At 41.2% G+C, this 10,245-nt stretch overlaps 2 protein-coding genes across 30 annotated transcripts in view; both read right to left on the reverse strand.

The window, feature by feature from the left end:
- Positions 1-10,245, reverse strand: part of LOC121719407 (NACHT, LRR and PYD domains-containing protein 3-like) — an 851,137-nt gene that overhangs the window by 180,894 nt on the left and 659,998 nt on the right. The window lies entirely within an intron of this gene.
- The window catches only part of LOC121719377 (NACHT, LRR and PYD domains-containing protein 12-like), a 732,803-nt gene that overhangs the window by 53,701 nt on the left and 668,857 nt on the right, over positions 1-10,245 (reverse strand). The gene's annotated exons all lie outside the window — the stretch shown is intronic.

A 10,245-nucleotide genomic window follows, 5' to 3' on the forward strand; every position in this document is an offset into this window, starting at 1 on the left:
AAGTAGGTCTAATCTTTTTTTTTTTTTTTTAAGCTAGGTGGTCCGTGCATTTCTTTTTTATTGGTTAAGTGGTCCTTCGTCTGAAAAAGTTTGAGAAACACTGGTGTAAGCTATACTCATCACCAACAATAGTCACATGCGGTTGTACAGTTTGCCACAAGGGGAGCTATTAACAATAATCTCCTAAACCAAGGCTTAATTGTACAACAACTACTAGAAAGGATCTAATTTTACCGTAGCACAAAGGTGAATGACAGTTGAAATTGTCCTGAATTTCCACTTGGGGATCAATAAAGTATCTATCTATCTATCTATCTATCTATCTATCTGACAAATATAACATTATGCAAATAGTAATACAACTTTTGACCAAGTGATCCTGACTGAATTACATTGTACACTAGAACAAAAGGTTTGTCCAGTACTTGAAGTGGAGAGAAAAAAAGTGTTGTCTCCCTAGTACACCAACTGGCATGTGTAAATCATTATCACATTTGATATTTCTACAGTGAAAAACAATGCTTTGAGATGTGTCTATATACAATATACATTTATTTAGTGAAGGAATCATTTTCTAAGCAGCATATTGTATTTCTTTTTAATTTACACAAATGAGATACTTAATAATAGCCTACAGTACATCATTTAGTTGACCTATTCAACACCATTTGATTATTTTAAGCAATTAAAGTGCTTCGAGATACTGCTGTGTACAATATCAATTCGTATTTTGTAACATATTGAACAATTTTGAAATTGAATAGCATATACTGCTGTGTAGAAAATAAATGGAACCCTTTGGTGCCCCTGCGCACAGACGTGAAAAGGGAAGTTCAGGGCCAGCAGGTGCAGATGCTGCACCCACCACACTTCCATATAGCAGCTGTTGACTCTGGTAAGACCAGAGGTGGGGGTTGTGCATTTATGTAAACAAAACTTGGTGACACTAATATCACTGAGAAAGTCACTGCCCAGCTAATGTAGAGTATCTCATGTTTAAGTGTAAACCTTTCTATCTGCCCAGTTAACATCTACTGTTGTGACGCTGTTGTGTGCTGTCTATATACCACCGGATGCTAATGCTAAGCTTGCCATGAAAGAACTGCATTCTGCTATCAGAAAACAACAAACTCTGCATCCCAGAGGCAGCCTACAAGTGTTGCAAGTGACTTCAACAACTCAAATTTTAAAGACTGTATTGCCTAAATCCCATCAAAATAAAACCTGCCCCACCAGAGGAGACAAGACATTGAACCATGTTTAAACATGGCTGAGGAATACAAAGTCGTTCCCCTACCCAACCTAGGACACTCTGATCACCTCTCATTCTGCTTCTGCTAAGTATTCAGCTCTTTGAAAACACTGACTGGAGAGGGTTTAACCCTTAAAGGAGTACCGTCACACCGGTGTGACGGGAATGTTGAGAAATGAACGTTCTAAAGAATATCTGGGTTCATTGAATTCAACATAGAATTTTAGAACCTTCAATTGTTGCGGAACTTAGAACGTTCAAAAACCTACACCTTTAAGGGTTAACACTCAGGTCACCCATGACTCCGCCATGGTCAATGATTTTGTTCGGGGCTCTATAAACAACATCGACAGTGTCACCACTCTCAAACTGATTACCACTTTCCCTAATCAGAAGCCATTGATGAACAGGGAGGTCAGATTCCTGCTGAAGGCACGAGATATTGCATTCAGATCATGTGATGTTCAGGCCTATAGCTCATCCAGGGCTAACCTGAAAAGGGGCATCACAACCACAAGCTAAGGATCAAGGATCACTTCAAGAGCAACTCTGACCCTTGACACATATGGCATCGACATTGTGGGCAGCTGTGGCCCACTGGTTAGCACTCTGGACTTGTAAACGGGGGGTTGCCGGTTCGAGCCCCGGCCAGTGGGCCGCAGCTGAAGTGCCCTTGAGCAAGGCACCGAACCCCTCACTGCTCCCCGAGCGCCGCCGTTGTAGCAGGCAGCTCACTGCGCCGGGATTAGTGTGTGCTTCACCTCACTGTGTATTCACTGTGTGCTGTTTGTGTTTCACTAATTCACCGATTGGGTTAAATGCAGAGACCAAATTTCCCTCACGGGATCAAAAAAGTATATATACTTATACTTAAGACATCCAGGCCATCACAGACTACAGAGCTACTAGCTACTTCAGTTAAACAGACGAATCTGCGGCCAGGTATCGGAGCTACTCAACAGGAGGTGGCCCTCAAGGCTGTGGTCTCTGCAGAACACCAACCCCTCAAACTCTTCACCACCGATGTGTGTGCGGGACTGAGCAGGATTAATGCACGTAAGGCTGCTGGTCCTGATGGCATCCCTGGACGCATCCTCAGGGCCTGTGAAGTGCAGCTGACTGACATTTGGACTGACATATTTATCCTGTCACCAGGCAGCTGTCCCCGCATGCTTTAAAACCACCTCCATTGTACCGAAGCCAAAACACACCAAACACACACTGCAACGAGCCTTAATGACTTCCATCCAGTTGCACTCAACCCCATCATGAAGTTCTTCGAGAAGCTGGTCCTGGCTCACATCAAAACCCGAATGCTGTTCATAGCTGGAAAGGTGCTTAAGTCAATGGCAGTATGGCAACAAGAGTTGTATACATAAGAAATTGCAGATTCTGGAATAGTTTCACCCAAAGCCTAACTGACTTTATGGTGTGTAAACGAATGTGTGCATGGTGAAATGTGCTTAGTTACACACTTTTTTTTTTTACTGACACACCCCTACAGACTATTACGCACCCTTACGCACATGGGAGACTTTGCCCCTTAGTCATTTGGCAAAAGCTATTATCCTAAATAAATGGGCATTTTCTCTGACTAGTTGAACAACAATAGGATTAAAGCTGTCTACTTCCCCCTAAAAGGGATGACCTTCAAGTGAATCAAAACCTGTGACAGTCGTGTAGATTGTATGATTCGCAAAGTAGGTGATGCTTACACCCTTTCAATTTGCAAATAGAATGAATTTACTAAAAAAAAAGACCAAAATCAAAAGTGTTTGACTTGAAAGGAAAGGAGAGAGGGTGGATTCACAACAATTCCTTAAGACTTTAAAAATACACAAAATTCCATTCAATGCCACTGCATAAAATAGATGTAAGATTTACCTTAGTGTCCAGTGTTGCAGAGCCCAAGGTGCAACTGACACACTTTTTACTGACACACCCCTACAGACTATTACGCACCCTTACGCACATGGGAGACTTTGCCCCTTAGTCATTTGGCAAAAGCTATTATCCTAAATAAATGGGCATTTTCTCTGACTAGTTGAACAACAATAGGATTAAAGCTGTCTACTTCCCCCTAAAAGGGATGACCTTCAAGTGAATTAAAACCTGTGACAGTCGTGTAGATTGTATGATTCGCAAAGTAGGTGATGCTTACACCCTTACAAATTTGCAAATAGAATTAATTTACTAAAAAAAAAGACCAAAATCAAAAGTGTTTGACTTGAAAGGAAAGGAGAGAGGGTGGATTCACAACAATTCCTTAAGACTTTAAAAATACACAAAATTCCATTCAATGCCACTGCATAAAATAGATGTAAGATTTACCTTAGTGTCCAGTGTTGCAGAGCCCAAGGTGCAGGAAGTTTATAAAACCTGTGCACAGACAGAGCATTTCTATGTGGGCAGAGAGACCCACACATTTCCTGTCAATAGTCAATGGGAGGAGCACATGGCTGAGTATATGTATATATATTTTTTATCAGCTTACAAGGTAAGGCAAGGTATGTTTATTTATATAACACATATAGCTACCCAAAGCGCTCCACACACAGACATTAAGACATAAACTGACAAATTATCAAATAATTGCCAATAAACAGAAACAAGAGGCTGGACGAAGTGATGTGATTCACAAGAGTACCCTTAAAGCACAGACATCAACACATAAACAAACAAATTAACACATAATGAAAAGTAAAAAATGAAACATGTTGCAAGACAGTTATACACATGGACATCACTCTTTCAACTTAGCATCTACTGTACACAACACCCTGATGTACTTTCATTATGCCATACAGGTTTCAATGAAAGACTATGACGTACATCTATAGTTTCCTGTGTTACATTCTGGCACTGTCAACCCAAACAGTGAAATTAACTAAATGATTTAAGGGTTCCATATTATCCTTTTTTTCACAAAAGGAAATCGTTGTCTCAGGTGTAAATGTATAATTTGTGATAAAGCACCACAGCACTTTTCTCAAGCCAGTCTAAGCAGCTGTTACAACATGACTGGTTGTTTGATTTGATTTGTTTGTTTGATTTTATTTGGATCCCCATTAACTGATGCAGAAAACATCAGCTACTCTTCCTGGGGCCCACACACAACATATAACAAACAAGAAACCAACATACAAGACAACGGATTTAAAAGCAGGAAAAGAATAGATACTTTTCCTGGGGTCCACACACTACATATAACAAACATAACATCAACATACAAGACAACAGATATGAAAAGTTGTTTGCAAACGGTTGTAAGAGCCACTGCTCACCCTACTCTGCTCTGTGTGCCAACACGAGTATGACTTTGTGCTACTATGGCAACTGTTGAATGTGTTTGTGAACCCAGGAAGTAAACTGGCTGCAAGAGTAGACCTGTGGTTTCTGACAAACTCATGCAACCACAAGTTAGACCCTGAACTAGATAAGAACCAGTGTCTTTCCGGGACCTTTTTTTCAACAGGATGTCTCTGAAAGTTTAGCCTAGTTGAAAAGTAGCTGCTCTCATACGATTTTATGCAGCTCTCTCCCTCCTCTCCCCCCTCCACCCTCAGCTACATAACATCCTGGACATTGGACCCAATATGGCCGCCTGCACTACTCCACTTGCACACTTGCACACTTTACAACTTGGTGTTGTTGTCCTGAAAACACAACACTTCTGCTGCTCTTACATAACTTGCACCACTATGCCACTTTCTTTCTTACTTCGGTCAAACAGAACTACCCAAGCCTTTTATTCGCCTGACTTTGCACTAGTATTTTATTGACTGTCTATGCACAATTTCAACCAAATTTTGCTGCTCTTATTTTTTCATTATTATATGTGCCCTCTTATTTACTTATTTACTTACTTTTTTGTTTACTTGAATGTTATGTTTGTCTGTGGACCTAAATTGGCAAAATATGTCTTGTCTTCACTGTGGGATAGTGAGAAACGTAATTTCGATCTCTTTGTATGTCTGGAACATGTGAAGAAATTGACAATAAAGCTGACTTTGACTTTGACTTTGACTTTGAGCTAACCATGAGGGCTGACACCCTGCCCATTTAGATTTAATTCAAACTTGTGTTTTATAGAGTAGACAATGTGGCAATCTTTGCATTTTCACTTCTAGTATCTCGGGTTTGTCTTTCTTCAACCCTGACATTTTCCCACATGAATGCAGGGACTTTTGAAGCATGACATTCAAGGACAGACCATGGGGTTACCACTACCAGATGGCCATTCCGAAACAGCAATTTTAGTATTTTGAGCTTTCTTCAAGTGCCTCTAGCGGCTTGCAACATTATTGAGCCTTGTTTATGCTTACATGAATTGACAAAACAGAAAACAATATTTTTACAAAATGGCAGTGCGTGGCTACCATTTACGGCTACAGATCATTCATACAGGATTTAGATGAAGAGAACGGACAATCCGATTTACAAATGCACTTTAGAGATGTGATGCTCGAAACAGACGTCTCGAATCAGTGTCAAGCTTTCGAAGCACAAGTGTTTTGAAACACTGCTTCAAAACTGCTTCTTGAAACACTGCTTCAAAACATTGTTCAAAATGCCATGTCATGTGACCTAGGCTAAGGTAAACCCGGTGCATTTCACCAATGGAAACAAGCTGCTATGTGTCCGTGTATTTAATTAACAGTGTATACTTTACTTGAGCCATAGCCATGATGGTGTAGTGGTTAGCATGGATGCTTTTGCATGGGAGCCTATGCTGTTCAAATGTGGCCAAATGTGTGCCAATTCTGGCACAACTGCTTTGAATGTTTGGGTGTTTCACAAAGCCTCACACCTATGTAAGAGTTCATATTAAACTCTTTCCAGAGGGTACCAGTTCAAACAGGTTCTGTCTTTGATTGATAGATAGATAGATAGATAGATAGATAGAGTCTTTATTGTCCCATAGGGATAATCATTTCTACACATCTTCTGTTCCATTTGACATATCTCAGCACATATAGCATATTGTATATAACAGTAACATATACCGCATCCTCTCTTTGGTGAGATCGATCTTAGAGGCAGCTCTTCTGAGGCAGTGTGTAGCCTACTATAGATGACCTCTAGGGAGGGTAGAGAGCAGCCAATGATCTTCTGAGCTGTGGAGGTCACCCTCTGGAGTGCTTTCTCGTGTGCTACGGAGCAACTGGCCAACCCGGTGTTATACGGTAACTGGCTTTCATGTTAACTGGCTGGACTGTTTACTTTGCCTCTGGAGTTAACGTAACCGCCCCCTTCTCTTGCAGGTGTGTTCAGCTGATGATTTAGCCTCCGATACCTGGCCGCAGATTCGTCTGTTTAACTGAAGTTCAAATAGACATGTTTGTGATGCTCCACTTTGTTGTTTAATAAAGCTTTACAACACGATGTGTCGGCGTTGGAAGTGTCAGGTTGTCTGTAGTAGGCTAGGCTACATGCGCTGGACCATGAATATGCCACCAAATAAATAAAACTAAATAAACTCCACGTGGGCCTCGAACCACTACTAAATTAAACTGCTTGCATGATAACCTGACATTTACCTGCTTGCGCCACTAACCAAGCTGACACAACCTAGAGAATTTGGCCATACTTATTTACTAGGCCTACAAGTGAAATAGGTCACCTAGTATGTTATTGTGTTTGTAGCAGGTTAACACAGTGGATCATGGTAACTGGCTACTGTGTTATCTTGCTGCATTGCCCAAGCCATTTAGACCTTCAAAGTATAGCCTAGGCTTAATGGTTTTTACGTTTCACTGACTGCTGGTCAGACTGCCCGCGGCCACCTAGTCTATCTTCAGCCTAAATTGAGGAAGCATTGCTGGTCTAAAAATGTATACATTTAAAAAACTGTGAATGGCGAGGATTGAACCCGTAGGCTAGTCTAAAAAAAACGCATCAACCTGTTGAGCCACATGCAACTTATCACTTAATAAGAAATAAATTATTAAAATATATATAAATCCAATACATCTCAAACCTATGTTAACATGTCAAAACACGAACGTAAATAGCCTAGGCCTACGTATCTTGTGATATTTGATATTACATATCTTTTGTAACATTTTGTGTAAAATGAAGACATAGACTTCTCCTGCACATTGTGCGTTTCAATGCGTGTTTCACGTTGGTTGTGATATGCATCAGGTTAATATGCAGATTATAGTTCTAGTTTTGTCATTCGAGTTCGAATATCATAGTTGAACTTTTTTATTTTATTTATTTGCTGGCGTTCATAATAAGACACTTCAAGTAGAGGCGGCCACAGCCTGGCAGCAATCAGTGAAACGTTTGTAAACTGAATCATGATAGGCTACTCTGGGCAACATTGCAAGATAACACAGTAGCCAGTCACCATAATCCGCTGTGTTAACCTGCTAAACACAATAACATACTAGGTGACCTCATTTACTAGTAGGCCTATTACCAATTTCACTGGGAAGTGTCAACTGGTTAGTGGTGCATGCATGTTGGTGTCAGGTTATCATGCAAGCAGTTTAACTTAGTAGTGGTTCGAGACCCACATGGAGTTTATTTACTTTTATTTATTTGGTAGCATATTCATAACCTGACCCTAGCCAGATGAATTTCGTTCCGCTATAGCTCCGCCTAGCTTCACTCACATCCATCTGGGACCTCTTCCATTGAGAGTGATTTCTGCAACCGACTTTATGGTTCAGCCAATCAGGACGCAGGGCGGGAGTTTCATAGATGTGACATAGCGTAGAAGCGACTGTGACACTGTTATTAGTGTCACGGGTTGGCTTCGATGTGAGTGGTTGAAGTAGCACGTCAATAGATGACGGACAAGTGGCTTATTCAATCATATGCAAGCATTTTTTGATTAGGCCCAGCCTTCTGAAGCAACACTTCAATGGATCGGTTCCAGATGGATGAGTGGAGCTGGGCGGAGCGAAATTCATCTGGCTAGGGTCAGGTTAGCATATTCATGGTCCAGCGCATGTAGCCTACTACAGACAACCTGACACTTCCAACGTCGACACATCGTGTTGTAAAGCTTTATTAAACAACAAAGTGGAGCATCACAAACATTTCTATTTGAACTTCAGTTAAACAGACGAATCTGCGGCCAGGTATCGGAGGCTAAATCATCAGCTGAAAACACCTGCAAAAGAAGGGGGCGGTTACGTTAACTCCAGAGGCAAAGTGAACAGACTCCAGCCAGTTAACATGAAAGCCAGTTACCGTATAACACCGGCAGTGATCACTGCCGGTGTTATACGGTAACTGGCTTTCATGTTAACTGGCTGGAAACTCAGCACACTCTTGACAGAGCAGCAGTAGAAGGAGACCAGCAGTTCATCAACCAAGTTGCTCTTCCTGTGTATCCTTAAGAAATGAAGACGCTGCTGTGCCTTATTTACCAGTGTGGTGATGTTAGTGTTCCAGGACAGGGCATCATCCACGTGTAAGCCCAGGAATGTGAAGTGTGAGACTCACACTCAGTGGATGATCAGCTCGGTGGTTTTGGATTGTTCAGGTTCACTGTGTGCACCACATGGCCAACCTCTGCAACTCCTCCCTGTCTGCAGGCTCATCTCCCCCAGAGATGAGCCCCACCACTGTGGTCCCATCTGCATGCTTTATTTGTAAATGAAACCCAAATCCCATGCTGGATATTTTTACAACTGCAGCATCTTTCCTCTGATGATGGCATATGTGTGCTTGTAAGTTTGTGCATCATCACTTTCCTGTGATTATCACATTTTTAATTTGTCTCTGTTTCAAAATGAAGTTCATGTGTGTAGACATTTGTGTTGTTGACTATATTTTGTGTCTGTTGTATTGATTGTTCACTGAATGTTGATTGAATTGTTTATTAGTTGCTTTTTACATGGCTACCAACAAGTATATTGTACAAGGACAATGCAAACTTAACCAGTAATGTATGGGTTAGAACCCTGGCAGCTGAGTTCTGGACATACTGGAGTCTGCTAAGGGCCTTTGTCAGAATTCTGAAGATAGGACCCAAGTGCAAGACTCTTTGAGGCAGTATGACTGACTGACTGACTGACAGACAGACAGACAGACATTATTTCTAAACCTTTAAATACAGCCTTTCACAGGACAACACAGTGAAACAATTCGACAAAGAACAGAGAAATAGGGGGTAGAAATACACAGACAAAATGAACAGAAAGACAGAGGACTGGATGAAACCAACAAGACAATAACAGGGAACCGGTGTGAGCAGAAACGGATGGAAACTAACGAGACAGGAAGTGCAGACCATATAAGGGAATGGGTGGAGACAAAGACACATGACCAGACAGGTAAATACAGAGCACATGACAGAGAACAATACAAATAATGGCCACCAGGGTGGCACAAAGTCTCTAGTCCAGGCCAGATCCTGACAGCCTTGGTGATCCTGACAGCCTTGGTGGGCTGTCCAGACAGGGTGAAAGCACAGAAGCAGCTTTCCAACTAAACCTGGGATAAACACATGTCATTCATGCTTTGATACATGTTTTTCATTAGAAGACCAATCATGTCACTGCTCCAACAATACTAAACTCCTCGTAAAAAGGGCAATTACAGGACACCTGCACAGATTTGTTTAAACAATTAGACTGGCATTGAACCCCCCACTTGACTAATACTTGAACTTTCAATAATGTCTTATGTGAGATACTGACTTGTGTCTACAGTAAAGTATTTCTGTGCCTGTTTTGAAGCATAAAACTTTTGCGTTACTTTTAAGTCTGTTTTTAAAATGTCAATATGAACAGTACTGAACAGTCACACACACAATAAACCTAATTTTTAGACCTATTTATTGTAGTTTCAACGGGCCTTCAAATCAATAGCCTTGTGCATGAGTTCTCAAATTTTTTCCCACCACAAAACATTTTATAATGCATGAAGGCTTCCCTGACCTTGTTTTGCGCCACCCTCATCATCTAGGTGGTTTGATAGATATGTACAGTACACTGCCTACTGCTTGCCTTCTACTACTACTACAATGAAAC

The sequence above is a fragment of the Alosa sapidissima genome, chromosome 9, assembly GCF_018492685.1.
Source record: "Alosa sapidissima isolate fAloSap1 chromosome 9, fAloSap1.pri, whole genome shotgun sequence".
Taxonomy (NCBI): Eukaryota; Metazoa; Chordata; class Actinopteri; order Clupeiformes; family Clupeidae; genus Alosa; species Alosa sapidissima.